Source organism: Petaurus breviceps, unplaced genomic scaffold (assembly GCF_028583685.1).
Source record: "Petaurus breviceps papuanus isolate PSGF00001 unplaced genomic scaffold, PetGlider_PUasm1.0 100, whole genome shotgun sequence".
NCBI lineage: Eukaryota > Metazoa > Chordata > Mammalia > Diprotodontia > Petauridae > Petaurus > Petaurus breviceps.
In genome coordinates this window covers 4835435-4855238 of record NW_027185573.1, presented here as the reverse complement: position 1 = coordinate 4855238, position 19804 = coordinate 4835435, and the positions used below count along the sequence as shown (strand labels likewise).

The following is a 19804-nucleotide window of genomic DNA, read 5'->3' as shown; positions in this document are numbered from 1 at the left end:
AGAGAGAGAGAGAGAGAGAGAGACAGAGACAGAGACAGAGACAGAGAGACAGAGAGAGAGACTGAGAGAGACAGAGATAGACCGAGAGAGACAGAGGCAGAGAAATCGAGAGATAAGAGACAGAGAGACACATACAGAGAAGAAAGAGACAAAGACACAGAGTTAGAGAAACAGAGACAGAGAGATGATGATCTCTCTGTAAGTAAGAAAATCTAGAGAGCCTTCTCCTGGCTTAGGCTTCATTTTAGAATGGCAAGCATTTGTTGCTTAGCATCAATATCATTCCATCAAGGACCAAGTCACTGCATCCCTTTGTGGATTTAATATCTACTACTTTCTTTAATTTTTAAGTGTAAAAAGTTTCCTTTTTATTAATTTTTTCCTTGTGATAATCAAAGCCAAGGTTAATCTTTCAACAATTAACAAACAAATGTGAACAAATAAAACATTAGCCTGTAACTAAAAGACAAAGATGTGATTAGAGAATCCTTTTTAGATTATTTTAAAAATCTATCACTTGAACAGAGAATCATAGTAAAAAAACTTCATGGATGTCTAGTTATTCTTTCCTGTTTTTCAAGGGCAAAACAGGTTCTCTATCTGGAACATTTAGATAAAGACAGTGCCATGAGACATGTTAGCTGTTGTTACAAAAAGGAAGTGGTCTGTTTTATGAAAGTGGCTAGAGTGCTAGAAATGTGGTGAGGAAGACCCTAGTTCAAATCCAGTGTCAAACACTTGCTAGTTCTATGACCTTGGGCAAGTCACTTAACTATTCTCTGCCTCAGTTTCCTTACTTGTAATATAATACCACCTACCTCCCAGGATTATGAAGATAAAATGAAATATTTATAAAGCACCTTGAAAACCTTAAAATGCGACATAGACAACAATAGTGTATCAATGATCAATGTTAAAGACTAGCTAACCTAATCAATACAATGATCCAAGACATTTCTGAAGGACTCATGATGAAAAATGCTATCCAAATCTAGAGAGAGAAATGACGAACTTTTAAGGCTAACTGAAGTATATTTTTCACTTATCTTTTTTTATTTTTTTTTGCAACATGGCTAATATGGTAATATGTTTTGCATAACTTCACATGTATAATTGATATCATATTGCTTAGAATTCTCAAGGGGTGGGGGAAGGAAGGAAGAAAGAAAGAAAAACATTTATTGAGTATTTATTATGTGCAAGGCACTATGGTAAGCACTGAAGAAATATTCTCACAAAACATTCTCTACCCTCAAGAAGCTTACATTCTAGCGGGAGAACACAGCATCTAAGGGGAAACTAGAGACTGGGAGGGTAGGATACATGGGTGGCGGCATTGCTAGAGATGTCCAGGCAGAGTGTTTTACCCTCTCTAGGCCTCACTGCTCTTCTCTGAAAATGAGTGGATTGAATTCAATCGTCTCTAAGGCCCTCTCTAGCTTTGGTTAAGATCATGTCCATTTTTTAAGGGTTTTTTTTTTTTTTTTTTTTTTTTTGCTTTTTGGAGGGCAGTTGGGGCTAAGTGACTTGCCCAGGCACATAGCTAGTTTTTGTTAAGTATTTGAGGCCAGATTTGAACTCAGGTCCTCCTGACTCCAGGGCCAGTGCTCTATTCACTCCGCCACCTAGTAGCCCTGTTCATGTCCATTTTAAAATAGATTTTGTTCTTTGGTGTATTATATATACTGAATATGCATTTCATGATTCTAAGTCTGTAATTTAGATGAGGAAAATTCTGCAAGTATCTTTTGAATATAATAATGCATTTTTCTATATTAATGTTGTTATCCTTCTAGTGAATTTCATCACTATTGCTTCTAGGATATTCCAAAGCCGTGAAATCCTTACTATGATTCAATTAAGAGAACAAAAATTGGTCAGGCCCCTACTATGTGCCAGTCAATGTGATAAACCCTGAGGATAGAGAGCCAAGAGGAAAACAGTCCCTGCCCTCTAGGAATTTCTGTTTCGTATAGTATAAGATGAACAGATCACGAAGGCACAAATAGGTCACAAGTAGATCACCATGACATGAGCATGGACAATATCAGTACTTGATGGGGACCACTGCCCCAATCTGTGGAATGGGATTGATAAACCTCATACCCTTTAAATACTCCCTGTGGAAGAGGTGCCTGATCATGACTCCCACAACATGCTAAATGGTGTTCTCCAAGTGCTTGGGGATATGAATAGAGCTTGAGTCTGTTAGGAAGAAGTGATCCCTTTGAGGACCAGAAAAGAGGATATGATGGGGCTATGGATGAAGGGGAGGGGAGGAATGAGTTTATTTTACACTAGAAAATATCGACGCTCTTATCCTATAAAGTCTGACAGCTCTGAATTCATTATACCTTCCTAGTAACCAATGAGCTAGTGAATGAAATGAAAAGGAGAGAATTCTGTGAGGACTCCAGAAATATTTGCTTCATTCATGTGATTTTCTTGTTTCCTTTTAGACTTACCAGAAAATTACATTTCCTAAGAGTGATCAGATATAAGCAAATAATCTATTTTTTGTATATGTACTGTAAATAGCCCTCTATAAAGAAATAATACAATGCAAAATTTCTACCCTAAGTCCAGGGATGGTGGTGAAGGTGGTGGGGGGAGTTATTTGCCTTAAGCCATTTGAACATTATTTTTAAAATGATTGCCTACTTTCTTAAAAGATGTTTTAAAAGAAACATGGGGGAAATAAATTCTTAAAACACAAACCTGATGCCAGATATATACAAGTACACAACGGACCTGTCATTATGTCAATGCAGAGAATAACTAACCGGAAAGATTTGTAATCTGTGAATTTTTTCATGTAGTGAACTGGTATGACAACTCCCTCTGTTGAGGTTTGGAGTGTTTAGGGGTGCTTGAGACCCCCAAATAGCAACATGCTGGGTCCTATCAAATAAATTCGACTCAAGCCTTCTCTCAGCCAAAGTAAAACCAAGTTTATTAAATATTTGTCATAGTGGGTAGACTCTTAAGGAGCCTAAGTATTTGTGACGCTTGTATTGGACAAGTGGGTCAATAATCTGACACATAGTGAGTCTGTGCTACATTAATCTCAGCACCTTCATAGAGGTAAGATGGATTTTATATAGAGAAAGATTGTGGGAGGGATCTAGGGGTGGTTTAGATGAGGGGTTTGGAGAGGGTCTTGATGGAACTGAGGTCAGACTCCAGGAATGGGATTACGTATTGAAAGTAGCTGAAGGCAACCTAGAGATGGCAGACCATGGAGGACTAGGCTAGGTTAAGAGTAATGAAAAGCTTATGGCCTCAGGCAAACACTTCAAGTGGGAAGATTCAAGGGGTTTTCCAGAGCCTAAACCCCATCACCTCCACCAACCTGTCTATGACATAGTAGATTATAAAATCACACAGTAGTGATTTGTTAGGTTTAAAGGATCAGAGGTCTACAATTGTAAACGATCTTAAAAATCATTTAATCTGCCCCCGTCATTTGATAGATGACAAAATTGAGAGCAGTATTGTGATTTGTCAAGGGTGACATAGGGTCATAGCTCTACAGCTGGAAGGGACTTCTGAGGTCATCTAGACCAACCCCCTCATTTTAAGAATGAGGAAACTGAAGTTCAGAGATGTCAGATAATTTGCTTAAGTCATACAGATGAATTGCTTCAGAAGTGGGACTCGAACCTAGGTCCTTTCTCTCCACTCTGTGTTAATCCCATGGTAGTATGCTGGAATTTGCCTGAGGCACTTAGCAATTAAATGGCTTGCTCAGATACTTATTAGCTTTGTGAGCCTAAGCAAGTGACTTAACCTGGTTTGCCTCAGTTTCCTTATCTGTAAAATGGGCTGAAAAAGGAAAAGGCAAACTTGTCTTGGTAAAACACACCAAAATGGTGTCATGAAGGATAGAATACAAATGAAACAGCCAAGCAATGGTAACAACAGGTTAATAACCTTATTATATACTAATATACTAATAGACTTACCACCCTTAGAGATGGGATGTGAACTTTGGGCTTCCTTACTCCCTATCCAGTACACTTTCCACTCTGACAAGACCTAAAGTATTCTTAGCGCATCATCCTTGTGCTTTAATGAAATTGTCAAACAGCTCAGAAATAAAATGATTTACTTTGACCGTTCTTGAAACATAATTGTGTTGGTAATTGTCTTCAGTGTGTATTTATTGTGCAAATATTAATGAACATTTTTTTCCCATTGAATGACCACATTTCTGATTGGCTTTGAAGGCAAGAAGCATCTGTCTTTTTTATGAGTCTCAGAATATTCAGTTATTCTTGTTCTAAAAGGTATGGGAATTAGCAAGTTATTATCTCGGATCTTCAGATAGACAAATTGAAGTCATACTCTGTATTTGTGGAATATCCATAACTGCTGATTCATTGATCCAGCAATAATTGGTGGATATTTCTTTTTTTTCCTCGTAAGAATCAGTATCGTCAGAGCCCATGTATAATTTTCTCTTATCCTCATTCAGCTATGATGACATTGGAGCCAACCTCGCTCAATCTCTCTTCCATGACCTTGTGATGAGGTTAGGAGCCCAAGGAATTGAAGCAAAAGCTTCTGGCAGCATTTATGAGAAGATGTGAATTGAATGTTGCAGGAGAAAGGAAACTTTCATTTGTTTCAGGTTGCAGACCCGGGGTGGGGGTTGAAAAGGGCACTTACCAGCTCCATATGTTTGAAGACACATTGGCACTTTTCTCTGCCACCTCACTCTCTGTGATTATTTGGTTCAATTCAGAAACATACCTTTATTAAGCACCTACTATGTTCAAGACTGTGTTAAGAAATAACAAAAATCAGGAATTCAGAGCAACATGGGAAGATTTGTATGAATTAATGTAAATTGAAATGCCTTTTCAGATGTGCTGTGTTCGTGACCTCTGTAGGCTTGTTCCCTCCCGTGACTGCAGCAATAGCATTGCAAAAGTTATTGAAAGGAGGATAAACTGTAACTGACCAATGTAGTAATAGTCCCATAGTAAAGATGATGAAACACTCCTTTTGGAGGATTTTAACTCGGAGTCTGACTCCAGACTCACTGCCCTTTCTACGATGGCACTGTGAATTCAATTTGATACTTAGTGATCCATCCTATTTTCTATACTGGGAACTGGGGACTCGAAGACAAAAATAAGCATCTAATCACGGGGCAGAGGACAATGATGGCAGAATGTTGCTACATTCTCATACGGAGTCATTGTATCCATTCCCTTTCCTTAATTATTTTTCTTTGTTACAAAGAAGGGATCAGTTTCAGGGCAGCAGGGGCTGCATAGTGGCACAGAGTGCTGGACTTGCAGTCTGAATGCTGCCTCTGACTGACTTATCTGTGTGACCTTGGTCAAATCACTTTACCTCTCTGAGGCTGCTTCCTCCTCTGTGAAATGGGGATAATATTTGCATCTATATCAAAGGGTTTATATGAGCATCAAATGAGATAATATATGTAAAGTGCTTTGCAACTTAAAGTACTTTATGAGGGATAGGGATAGGGAGGGTTTGACTTGTGTTTTCTTTGATACAGGGAACTCTCCCTCCACTGATGCAGCTCAGTTCATTCTCTGAAGCTTGTAAACTTAGAGAGATACTTAGTCCATTCAGACATTAATGGGCTTTACAGACTCATAAATGCTATTAATATTATTAAGGATTAATAATATCATTTTGATTATTAAAACTAATTTTTGTTTTTGTTCTGTTGTTTCAGTCACATCTAAGTCTTCATGACCCCATTTGGGGTTTTCTTGGCAAAGATAACCAGAGTAGTTTGCCATTTCCTTGTCATTTTACAGATGAGGAAACTGAGGCAAACAGGATGAAGTGACTGTCCTAAGGTCACACAGTTAGTAAGTGTCTGAGGCTGGATTTGTACTCAGTAAGAGGAGTCTTCTTGACTTCAGGCCCAATGCTCTATTCACTGCATTATCTACCTGCCTTAATACTGATTATTAATGATGAATAATTATAATAAATGATAGCATTTAGGATGCCAGGAAATGCCACTTAATGTCTGAATATTGTAGGCAACTAAGTCGGTAATTAATAATAACAATAACAAAAAGTGACAGTGACTTAAAAACAACAGGGGGCCATAAAACATTTTAAAAAATATATAGAGTTAGACATTAGCGATATTGACAAAAATGAAGCCCTTGTCTTCAGGGAATTTCTGGTTGACTTTCAACTTGTCCTCTGATAAGAGAATGCAAAGTGTGTACAATGTAATATAAAATGATTTCAAAAGAAATGGCTTTAAGGACTGCAGGGGCAGGAGGGATGAGGAGAAGCATCTTGTAAAGGGGGGCATGGGAGCTGTGCTTTAGAGTGATCTCAGGATCAAACTATTTGCTTCCCCTAAGGAGGTATAAAAATAAGCCTTCGAGTCTGCTCCCCACTGAGTTAAGTTAAGCTCACCACTCAGCCCTTGCTGACTTGGCTTCTCCAGGACAGTAAGGTCACAGCTGTTTGTGCCCCTTGATCGCCTTCATTTGCAGTTGTTCCGGCAGAGAATTTGTTACCTAGTCGACTAGTCAGTCCCTCCTCATTGCAGTTATTGTCCATGGTTTTAGCATCTTCTTCAGAGACACTGGAGATACAGACGAAGTGAGATAAAAAGACCTTACACCTTATCCACTGTACCCTCCAGACCAGGTCCCCTCCCCAGCATTCTGGGCACTGATAAGTACAGGAAGTTACCAATCCAGAACTTACAGGAAGGCTTCAGCCATGTGCCTTTTTATTTCTTCCCCTTTATTTTCTTCATTAATTCTTAAAGAGTTTTACTTGGCCAAATTATATTGTAAAGCAGGTACAGAGGAACAGGGAACACTTGCTAATTCACAGGATTCAGGGTATTTATGATGGGTCCTTTCTTCAATAGTGGAGGTGATGGTGATGATGAATAGCTAACATGTATAGCATTATAAAATTTGCAGAGCTGTTTACAAATACTATCTCATTTAATCCCATGAGGCAATAGCAATAAGGTTTTCAGAGCTATTTACTATTATTTCTCATTTGATCCTCATAATAACCCTATGGGGCAATAAAAATAATAACAATAGTAAACATTTATATGGGGCAGCTAGGTGGCGCCAGAGTGCTTAGAGCCCTGGTTCTGAAGTCAAGAAGACTCATCTTCCTGAGTTCAAATCCAACCTCAGACACGTATTAGCTGTGTGACCCTGGGCAAATCACTTTACCCTGTTTGCCTCAGTTTCCTCATATGTAAAATGAGCCGGAGAAGAAAATGGCAAACCACTTCAGTAGCTTTTCCAAGAAAACCCCAAAAGGGGTTACAACAAATCAGACAATATTGAACATTTGTATCGATCTCATTATGTGTCAGTCACTTTGCTAAGCAAATTACAAATATTATCTCATTTGATCCTCCCAACAACCCTGTGAAGCAGGTACTCTAATTATCTCCATTTTACAGTTAAGGAAACTGAGGATGAAAGAATTTGAGGGGCTTGTTCAGGGTCACCCAGCTATTAAGTATCTTTGGCAGAATTTGAACTTGGAACTTCCTGACTCCCGGCCCAGCCTTCCATGCATCGAAACACCTAAGCTACTTCAAGCTTTCCATCTTACCAGATGCAATGTTTCTCAGACAGTTAATCAGTAAGCATTTCATTAGTACCTACTGGGTTCCCGATTTTGTGCCAGGTTCTGGGACAACTGACAAAAATGAAACACCCTTTGCCCTCAGGGAGATTCTATTCTACTGGAGGAAACAACATATACCTTTTCTGCACCAGGCTGTGTTAAGGACAGAAGACACAGAAAAAGAGGCCATCAAAACAGCTTATCTTCTACTAAAGAAGGAGTTCCTAGCCAGGGGCTATGAACTTTAAAAATATTTCTTGATTAATATATTTTCATTTAATTGGTTTCTTGTATAGTCCTATGTATTTTATGCATTCAAAAACATTATTTTGAGGAGTCCATGGGCTTTATCAGACTGCCAAGTTAGTCTGTGATCCTAAAAAAGGTGAAGAATATCTGGACTAAGGGGATATAACATGTATCTGATTTTCAGCCAAGTTCTTAATTTACATAAACAAGTATTGTAGAAAGAAACTGGAGAGAGAGAGAGACAGAGAGACAGAGAGAGACAGAGACAGACAGAGAGACAGAGAGAGAGACAGACAGCGAGACAGAGAGAGACAGAGACAGAGAGAGAGAGACAGAGAGAGAGACAGAGACAGAGAGACAGAGAAAGAGACAGAGAGAGAGACAGAGAGAGACACAGAGAGAGAGAGAGAGAGAGAGAGAGGGAGAGGGAGAGGGACAAGGAGATACAGAGAAAGAGGGAGGGAGAGACAGAGAGAGGGGGAGAGAACAAAGAAGGAAAGGAAGAGAGAGAGAAAGAGCAATAGACAGTGAGAAGTGAGATAGAGACAGACACAAAAAACTAACATCTTGGGAGATGTGTGTCTATGTGCAAGAAAGAGGAGGGAGGGTGAGTAAGGGAAGTCTTCTCAATGGAAATACCATCTGAATTAAGCCTTTGAAGAAGAAGAAAAGGCTTCTCAAAGTCAGAGATGAGAAGGAGGGTATTCTAGCAGAGGCGAATGGCAAATGAAAATGCACTGGTGTGGAAATGGTGCATTGGATTCTGTGAAATAAAATCCAATAGAAATAGAACTAGTTATCCAGTTTGGCAGGGCCATAGAAGTTTGTGAAGGCAAATAGCATAAAACAAAGCTGCAAACATTGGTGGCCACAACCCAGCCAAAGTGGCTTGAATATAATTGAATATCAGCTATTTGTGTACGAGTTCCCTGTCTGATGCAAACATGAGGACAGGGATGGACCTTTATTGGAGAATGCCATAACACCAAACCTCATCCCAGCCCTGGGCTTGATGGGGATGCCTTTCTTCCCCAATGTAAAGCTGAAAACAAGGCAGATATCTCGGGGAATGAAAGCTGTTGGTTATGACCTCCCAGGCCAGTCAGGTTTTTTGGAGACCCAGTCAGGATAGTTACTAGAGTCCCTTCTCCAGGTCTATGAGTCGAAGGTGATGATCGTGAAACCTCTTTCCAATTCCTCCTTCCCTTTTTCTCCAATCTAATTCATTGAATTATTGACTTAGAATTAGAAAAGGCCTATTTAGAGATCATTTAATCTAGTCCCCTTACAAATGAGTAAATAGAGGTTGAGAAATGACTTGAGCAAAGTCAAACGGGTTTAAGTGGCAGAGCCAGGACTTTAACTCAAGTTGTCTGACTCCAGACCAATTCTTTTTTTATGGCACCATCAATTCAATTCACTTCATTCAATGAAGTTCACTCCACTTTGACTCAAGTCAGTGAAATCCAATATTTATTAAATGCCTGACATGTCCCCGATGCTACACTAAGAACTGGGGACACAAAACCAAAAATTAAACAGTCCCCACCTTTAATAAGCTTTCCTTCATTATACTTTGCATGGGTGAAGGATGTTTACAGTGGGTCCATCGATAGGTCAATATAAAATGTATGTGATAAATTCCTATATGTTACTTCTCCTATACAAGTCATTGGTTATATACTTAGGGACCAACCTAAAAATCTATCCATCTTTCCATTACCATCTGAGTTAACTCATCAGTTGGATCACCCTTCCTTCCCCCTTTGCCTCTCTTCTGGTCCTTGGGCACCAAGACCTCATTGCTTTATTGGATAGGATGGAAGAAAGAAGTCAGAGTTTGGAAAAACTCTTATTTGGTTGGTCTCTCCCAATTAGAGTGGGAGTTCCTTGACAGCACAAACTGTCTTGCTTTTTCTAGCAAGCTAGGTGGTTCAGGGAGATAGAGGGCTAGATCCAGAGTCAGGAGTACCCTGAGTTCAAATCTAGCCTCAGACACTTATTAGTTCTGACTCTGGGCAAATCCCTTCACCTCTCAGCCATTTCCACATCTTTAAAATGGGGATAATAATAACACTTGCCTCCCAGGATTGTTGTAAGGCTCAAATGAGATCTCTGTAAAGTACTTTGCAAGCCTTTATAAATGCTAGCTACTTTTGATCCTTAGAATATATTAAGCACTTGATAAATGCTTTTTATTCCTTATTTCAATTGCCATTTTAATTCTTCTGAGCTCAAGATGTTTTAGGATTTATAACCTTGAAGCATTTTTAGCAAGCTATGGATATTTAAGAGAGAGAGAGGGAAACTATAGTGACAGGGAACAGCTTGGAACTATTGAAAACACTACTCTCTCATTCAGAATTGGGAAAATGATGGCATTTCTTACTGCATTTGACATCAAGGCCAAACTATTTCTTTCTCTCTCTTTAAAAAAAATATTTCTTTATTTTAACATTCATTTTTAAAACTTTTGAGTTCTGAATTCTCTCCCTCCTTACCACTCCTCTCCACCTATTGAGAAAGCAAGACATATAATATCAGTTATACATGTGAGATCATTAAAACATATTTCATTATTTTAAAAATGCAAGAAAAAACAAAGTAAAAAAGTATGTGTTAATTTGTACTCAGAATTCATCAGTTCTTTCTCTGCAGGTGAATAGCATTTTTTATCATGTTCTTCAGAATTGTCTTGAATCATTATATTGACCAGAATAGTTAAGTCATTCACCGTTGGTCATCATTCAGTATTGTTTTTATGGTATACGGCGTTCTCCTATTTTGCTCATTTCACTTTGCATCAGTTCGTGTAAGTCTTTCCAGGTTTTTCTAACACTGTCCTGTTCCTCATTTCTTATAGCACAGTAGTATTCCATCACAATCATATACCACAACTTGGCCAGTCATTCTCCAACTGATGCGCATCCTCTCCATTTCTAATTCTGTAAGGTCAAACCTTGATGAAGAAGATATTATGCACTATTTCTTCTTATCTTTTACCTTCCTCTTATTGTAATCACTGAATCATGGAGTTATAAAGAATCTCAAAAGACATGTAGTCTAACCTCTCCATTTTACAGAAGAGAAAACTGAGGCTGAGGAAGGCTAAGGGACTTGCTCACATATGTACTAACTACCAGAGGCAGAATTTGAACCCAATTCCTCTAAATCCAATGAGAACACCATTTCCACTGTACTATGTTGAGGTAGACCAACACTATTCCTGTTCATTTTGCAGATGTACAATCTGAGTCTGAGAGAGTGAGATAATTCCCATGGCCATAAATTGAGTAGGGATTGAAAATTAAATCCTCCAATTCCACACCCAGTCTCCCCCCACCCTCCTCTGGGGCCCCATGTGATGGCCCATGCAACATGCTTAGTAAAATTTGGTGGGATAACAGAATTGGGGAGCTGCAAGGAATACCAATGTTTCTTTCATCTAGCTGCCTCATTTTAGAGAGGAGACCATTGAGGCTGAAAGAAAGAGAATGATTAGCCAAGGTTATATTCATATGTACCACTTTTTTTTGTTTGTTTTTCCTTGACTGTATGATAGGTTTACTCATCAAATCAAATGAAATCCCTTTGAATGACTGATTCAGGCTCCAGATATGCCATTCTCCCATACTCAGGCCATCCTTTAAAAGTGTAGACCAAGGGTGGGTTATCTGCAGCCTCCGCAAGTTCCCCACCTCTGGTCCAGAGTCCCACCCCAAACCAAGGAGATCCCAGACACAACTCAGATATTGAAAACCAGTCACTTCCACTTAACAATCATCCCTAATAAAAGTTATCAAGCCTTTCCAGTGTTCTCCCATTCTTAGTCTCCTGTTGAGTCCATGTCCTATTAATTGTAAGACTCAAAGTTCTAGGCTTCTCCTTGTCTCCTTCTCAAAGGTAGCCAAAAGGCAATATGGGTTTGAATTCCAGTTCCTGTCGGAATGATTGTGTGGGCCAGTGGCTCATTCTTATCTCCCTTCATTCCAAAAGTATTTATTTGAAATTTAGTGACAGAAAGCACTGGAATTTGTGTCTCCCAATTCTCAGGCTGTCTTTCATGAGCCCCTATCAATAGTCCAGGATGGATTTGGGACTCACTAGCTTACTACACTGACCCTACACTCTGACAGTCTTCTCTGAGTGCTTACTTTGGGGGAAGATTTAGAGAACTGGTCAACATACTAAAAGAGGGGATTCTAAAAGGAGTTTTCAAATGAGAAATTAACATGTGTCTTGGATATTGACAGCATTCCTACCAAAGGAAAATTGCTCAGGGCCTCCCTAGGCTTGTTTCCTGCCTGTCCCAGAGGCCTTAGGAGATTGGATATGAGGGCTGTCAAGCTCCAAGTTTGGTTCTACCCTGCCAACTCTTTTTCTCGCAGTCTGAACATTATCTTGATTCTCTCTGACTTGGTGAAAGGGTTTCAGCATTAGCTGTCATCTTAAATTTGAATTTCTTTTTGATCCATGGAACTTTATTGCAATTTGCACTTTTTCCTGAAATCTGGAACTTTCATATTGAATTCTGTGTTTTTTTAAAATATCTGAGTCAGGCTTTGGAATATGCCAACAATGGCCCATAAGTGAGAGGTCTAGTTATTGATTGAATAAATAAGAAGACACATATCTTAGCTCAGTAATTAGATAAGTAGGATGCCTATTTTTGTAAAATCATAGGATGGTAGATTGAGACCTGGAAGGGATCATTAGATTGTAAACTCCTTAAGGGCAAGGACTATCTTTTTTTTTTGCTGTTTGGATGGGGGAAGGTAGGGCAATTGGGGTTAAGTGACTTGCCCAAGGTCACACGCCTAGTTTTTTTGTGCTAAGTATTTGAAGTCAAATTTGAACTCAGGTCCTCATGACTCCAGGGCTGATGCTCTATTCACTGTGCCACCTAGCCACCCCTAATAGGCACTTATTAAATGCTTATTGATTGATTGACCTTAGCAAACATCATGTCTGAAACTTTTATTTTACAGAGGAGAAAACTAAGGGCCAGAGAAGTGAAGTCATTTGTTCATGGTGACACTAGAACTAGGTGGGAGAATCAGAATTTGAATGCAAAGTGACACAGTGGATAGAGTACCAGGCCTGCAGTTAGGAAAACTTATCTTCACAAGTTCAAATCCAGCCTCAGATACTTACTCACTGTGTGACCCTAGACAAGTCACTTAACTCTTTGCCTCACTTCCTTATCTTTAAAATGAGATGGAGAAGGAAATGGGGCATCTAGGGTGTTGGGCATGGATAGGGTGCTGGGCTTGGAATCAAGAAGTCTCATCTTCCTGAGTTCAAATCTGACCTCAGATACTTACTAGCTATGTGACCCTGTGTTGTACCAACGCAATATCTACAGCACCCACGATCATGATAAAGACCGTGACTTTAAGTATCGCATGATATTCAATCGCAAAATTTACCAAACTCTCCAAATAGAGGATAGAACTAAAGCATTTATTTAGATACCAGAAAACCCAATCCCCAAACCAGTAAGGTGATTCCATCATAGTACCAAAGATATTCAGAAGCCATAATCACACTAAGAGCCACAGCATCCTTCAGCCTTCCCACAAACCAATACAAGATCAATATCCACTCACAAGCCTATCTGACTCCTTGCCTGAGTGTCCTCTCTCCCCCATCATCTCGATACTTCTGAACAGAATCCTGTGGGCTCTGCTTCCCTTCAGCAAACTCCTCCTACCACAGGCTCTCTATGACTACATTCATCCTATTAGAGGGCAGAGTTTATCTTTACAGAAGGACTATTAAGGGGCGGGAAAGATCTTCAAATTCCCATTCTCATTACATTCTAAAGAAGTCACTTAACTCTGTTTCCCTCAGTTTCCTCCTCTATAAAAATGACTGGAGAAGGAAATGGCAGCCACTTCAGTATCTATGCCAAGAAAACACCACGGGGGGTCAGAAAGGGTTGGCCACGACTGAACAACAACAATCTCTGACTTCAGATCCAATCATCTTTCTTTCAGTAAACATCTATTAAGCAGCTGCGACCAGCCAGAAACTGTGCTAAGCATTGGAGACAGAAAGAAAAAAATAAATAAATACCCTTTCCATGAATCCGTGCTGTGTTCATTCAGCTATCCAGGTTCCATGGTAATACTCCCTTGTAACTTCACAATCAAATATAAAATCTCTTTGGTGTTCAGAGCCCTTCCTAACCCAACACTCCCCACCCTTTTCTTTCTGGTATTCTTAGAGCTTACACACACTCCCATCTACTCTACAATCCTATGACATTGGTCTCCTTGCTGTTCCTCAACCATGACACACCATCTCCTGACTATGGGCATTTCTTTGGCCATTCCCCATGCCTGGAATGCTCTCCCTCTTCATCTCTCCCTCCTGCCTTCCTTGGCTATGACCACATCCCAGCTAAACTCCCTAATACAAGAAGCCTTTCTTGATTCTCCTTAATATTAGTGCCTTTGCTCTGTGCATTAGTTCCTAATTTTTCCTGTCTATAGCTTGTTTCTACATAATTGTTTGCATGTTGTCTTTCCCATTAGATTGTATACTCCTTGAGGCAGGAGCTGTATTTTGCCTTTCTTTTAACTCCAAACTTAACTTAGCCAGGCACAGAGTAGGAACTTATAAATATTCACTAACTAATAGCCAGATCCTGCATTCAGGGCCCTGTGTTACCTGAGCTATGGATTTTAGGGTGTAAATCAGGAAGGGAAGTTAGAGGTCCTATTGTCCAACAAAATCATTTTACAGAAGAAGAAATTGAGACCCAGAAGATGGAAGAGCCATAAGAAGTAAGAAGCCCAACAGGAATTTGGTCTGAGGTCTTTTAATTCCAAACCCATCTTTTTTTCTAATATATCACATTGTCTTTTCCATTCAATGTGTGAACAAAATGATAGATAACATTTTTATAGTGCTGCAAGGTTTGCAAAATGTTACACTCACAGTATCTCCTTTGATCATAGAATTTTCATTTTAGAGTTGGGAGGGACTTCTGAGATTGAATAAAAGCAAAACCTTTATTTTACATTTGGGGAAACTGAGGCTCAAAGAGAACTGAATGGCTGTTCCCAAAACAGACTCAAACATTAACTACAGACTCATAGGATTTCAGAACCTGAAAGCACTATTTGTTGTAATAAACTCATCTTACAGGGAAGGAGACTGAGACCCAGAGAAGGCAAATGGGGTTTCTCCTTTCTTGGGTTTTCTTGAGGTATTTTGTCTGACCTCTTCTTTTTTCCTTCTTCATATTATATTCTTTTGGGCATGTACTGTGTTCTGTCAACTGCAATGGAAAGGAAAATGAAAGGATCATAGACCTAGTACTGGAACAGGTGAGAAAAGTCATCTGATTCAACTCCTTCATTTGGTTGATAACTGTGCTAATGGAAAGAAGAGGACATATATGAGAAATTGGGAAGACAGAAAAAACAACAACATTTGGTCATTGACTGGATATGTGGAGTTAATGTGATTACCTTGTCAAAGATCATTGGAAACATTAAAGGGGTGTGTGTGTGTGTGTGTGTGAGAGAGAGAAAGAGAGAGAGACAGAGAGACAGACAGACAGACAGAGACAGAGAGAGAGACAGACAGAGAGACAGAGACAGAGAGAAACTGAGAGAGTGAGCAATTTGTTCTAATGGCCATGAAGGTGGCTGAAGCAGGCACTGTGGAGTGCTTTGAGTTTGGAGAGACATCAAAGACGCCAAGGTCATCCACTGCATCCAGGGCCATTGCCAGTCATCCTGACATTTTTCCTGCCACTGGTCTTTGATGACTGGAGGAAAGAGTGAGGTTAACAGTTTTGTGTAACTCTGCCTCACTTAAATCCAATTCTTGCACAAGCCAAGACATCACCTGTAGTGTCATTGGTGCTCTTCAGAAAATGAAGGATGAACAACAGCATCATTATTACCGGTTTTCTCCAAAGTTCCTAGTGATTCTTAATTACCAAGTCGAATGACCTTTTCTCAGTCTTTTTGACCTCTCTGTCAGTCAACTAGAATTTATTAAGTACCTAGTATGGTGATAAACTCTGATGATGTAAAGAAAGGCAAAAACCTGATCCTTGTCTTTAAGGAGCTCAATCTGCTGAGACAACATGCAAATAACTACATACGAACAAGGAATATGCAGGAGAAATTGGGAGTAGTCTCACAGGGTGGGCACTAAGAATAAGAAGACCTTGGGAAGACTTCTTCAAGAAAACTGGACTTTAGCTGAGACGTGAAAGAAGCCAGGGAAGTTTAAAAGTGAGGATGAGGAGGGAGAGCATTCTAGCCATGAGGGACAGCTAGAGAAAAAGCCCAGAGTCTAGATATGGGGTGTCGTATACGAAGAACCGCAAGGAGGCAGGTGACACTAGATCACAGAGTACATTGACCACTATTGATTAAACATCTTTTCCTTATAGGATATTCTCTCTTAGAAGAAGCTAGCTAGATAGAATACTGGTTCTGGAGTCAGGAAGAGCTGAGTTCAAATCTGACCTCAAACATTTACTAGTTGTGTGACTCTGGGCAAGTCACTTAGCCTATTTCTGCCTTGTCTGTTAAATAAAAAATTATATAGTACCTACCTACCGAGGTTGTTGTGAATATAAAATGAGATAATTTTTAAAGTGCTTTCCAAGCCTTAAAACATTGAATAAATGCTAGCTTATTATTATTCTCTAGATTCTCATGACACTATCCTTTCTTGGTCCTTCTCCTATCTTTCTGACTGGTCCTCTTCAGTTTCTTCTGCTGGACCTTCACCCATGTCTTTTACACTAACTAGATCTAACACAAGGCTCTGTCCTGGACCCTTTTCCCATTTCCCTCTATACTCTCTAACTCGATGATCTCGTCAGCTTCCCTGGGTTCAATTATCATGCTCACTCTGATGTTCTCCAGATGATACCCAGCCCTTTCTTCTTAGGTCCCGCATCATAGCTGCCGAGTGGACATTTAAAACTGGACATCCCATAGGCGTCTCAAACTCAACATGTCCAAAACAACCCAATATCTTCCTCCCAATCCTCCCTGTTAAACTTTTTTTTTATGGTTATAGACACCAGCTATTTCCCATTACTCAGGTTTACAACCTAAGTGTCATCCTCAGCCCCTCATACTCATTCACTCCAAATCTCCAGTCAGTGACCAAATACTGGATTTTTTTCCTGTCCCCCCAACATTTTTCATACATGTCCTCTTCTGACCATTCATGCAGTCAGCAACCTAGTTTGGACCCTAATCCCCTCTCACCTGGACAACTAGAATAGCCTTCTAATTGGTCTTCCTGCCTTAAGTGTCTCCTTGGGTCTTCCTTCTTCTACTCAGCTGACAAAGTGATTTTCCTAAAGTGAAGATCTGGCCATGTCACATCTCTACTCAGAAAAAAAAGAAAAAAGAAAACTCATATGTAAAAGGAACAGCCCCCAACCTCGAAGATACATTATTGTAGAGAACTTACTCCTTGAATTGCAGGTAAAATCTTTCCTGCCAGTGTGTTAGACCATTGAACTTCCTCCTGTTGATCTGTGTCTCCTACCTGCTGTGATTCACATGGGCAGTGCTTGAAGATACTAATCCAGTGGAGATGACGGCTAACACATTTCATTTTCAAGCTCCCCAGGTGTTGCTGACTTTGAATTCAGCAGGAGGAAATGAGCCTTGGATAGGGCAAGGGTTGTGGAGATGATGGCAGCCTAGATTTCAGAATTATTCAACTTTTATTTATAATGAAAGTAAGAAAAAAGCTATTAATTAAAGTTGGAAATGAGCCCAGCAGTTAATGATTAAGTAACAGGTTGATTTAATGTGTAGATTTGGATCTTGCCTGAAATCTCCTAATTCAGATGGTAAGATTTGACTTTGCCTTCCAATGCAGCACATAGGGTGCCCAAAATTTCCCCAGTGGGTTTCTACAAGACATATGCCTATATATACCTATTATCTCATGGAAGGCCCAAGTGTTTAATCCATTTTGTGGAACCCTGTACCCCATTGGAGTGTTTCTGAAATTAATTTATTCTTAAAATTAATCTGCTTTCCTTAGTGAAGGATGAGATTGGACTTATATTTGAACTTCCATATAACCTGAAGTGTCTCTCAATGCCTTCCAGTGTTGTTGTGAGAAGAAAATGAAGTAGTACCTTCCAGTGCCTTCTAATTACAGACATCTAATTTACCTAGATTTTTCTCTGAATCTAGATTTATACAGTTGGAAGATTCATAGTCATGCAGTGGAGGAAATATGGAACACTTATTCTAGAGTCCAAGGACTTGGGTTCAAATACTGTCCCTGATACTATCTGGGCACCTCTATCAAGGTGTCCTTAACCGAGTCACTTTTTTTTTGTTACATTAGATAAAACACCAAATCCTTGTTATGTGTCAGATAAAATGATAAACATGGAGGATAGAAGAATAAGAATAGAAGATGTCTCCTACTGTCAAGAAACTTATATTCCAATGGAGAAAGATGTAATAAAGGAGAAATGAAGGTATTGTCAGGGAGAGAGGGTTAGCCAGTACAGATTTGGAGCAACCCAAACAGTAAGGTGAAAGGGGAATGGACAAAGTAGCTGAAACTTCTGAATGTATGGTGGATCTGGGCAAGGATTATCAGATCAGCCTTAGGGTGGAGTCACCCTCAGTGGAGTGAGACAACCACTATGACGTTGGAGCAGACTGGAGAGAAACAAGGAAATTACTTGTTTCCTTCTCTGTTGAAGGGAGGGTATTGATTTAATGGCCTCTGAGGTCCTTCCTAGCTCTGGATACATGATCCCATGATGCTCCAGTGGACCCTAAGGGACATACTCCTTTCCAGTTTTGTCAAATCAGCTTTGCTCCCCAGGAGAAAGACCTTTCAATTGCCTGGTGCTTTCTGTTGTGTTCATTTATTTGTAGCAAGGTGCAACAGTGAGATAGAATAATATTGTTCTTCCTAAACCTCATCTTTCTCTTTCCTCCCACATGAATATTTCCTTCATTCTGAGTTGCCTATTACCATCTTTGGCACATTTCCAAAATTCATCCTTACCTTGATCATTATTCATGCTTGAAAAATTTCCCACCTCGACTATTGTAATTTCCTCTTTTATGATCTTCTTATGTCCCCACTCTATAAACTTCAGGGGGTCTAGACTGAAGTAGCCAAACAATTCCCATTCCCCAGCAAGTCAATTCAGTCATTTGTACTGATTTCTCAGTCCTCTCCAAACCTGATTCATTGGGGGAGAAAAGTGGCATGACTTCTTATTTATTGACTGCCCCCCTTGGCCTCATGCCTCTTTCCTGACACTCCTTTTACCTGAGAATTTCACTCTTCTGTCTCTGATTCCCTCAAAACAGGATAGATTTTTCTTAGCAATTTGTAGTTATAAATACATGGAGCATTTCTCCTAAAATACATTCATGATAGATCTCTGGTAGGACCCTATCATGGGCTGCTTACTATCACAGAACCATGGATCAGTCAGAAGGGACTTTAGAGATCATGCAGTCCATGTACTTAGTGCTGAAAAAGTGAAGTGCCAGAGAAATGACTTACCTAAGGTCACACAGTATCAGAAGCAGGATTTAAACCAAAGACGTACTGGAACCAGTTTATACACAAGAACCAATGGTTAAATTTTCAGTGTGAGCATTTGTACCTCAGTAATCAAGCAACACCATACGCCAGGGCTTAATTTATTGTTTTCTTACTTGTCTAGCCTTAAGAAAGTAATGGAAACATGTTAATAATGTAAATTAAACTTAAAAGTGTTTAGCAAGTTTTTTTTTCCCTAAAGAGCTGGTTGTTAAATATTTATCAGCACACCCCTGATTTGAACTCAGGTCCTTTATGCCAGAGGTAGTAATGTTTTTCACTACCTGTGAGACCTTGATTGGCAAATCACTTAGTCTTTACTGTCAAGTGAAGTCATTGGTCTTCATTTTTTTTT

General features: G+C 39.6%; 1 protein-coding gene across 1 annotated transcript in view; it reads left to right on the top strand.

Annotated features, from left to right (window-relative positions):
• LOC138156644 (transmembrane protein 132D-like) overlaps positions 1–19804 on the top strand; it is a 447677-nt gene that overhangs the window by 256405 nt on the left and 171468 nt on the right. The window lies entirely within an intron of this gene.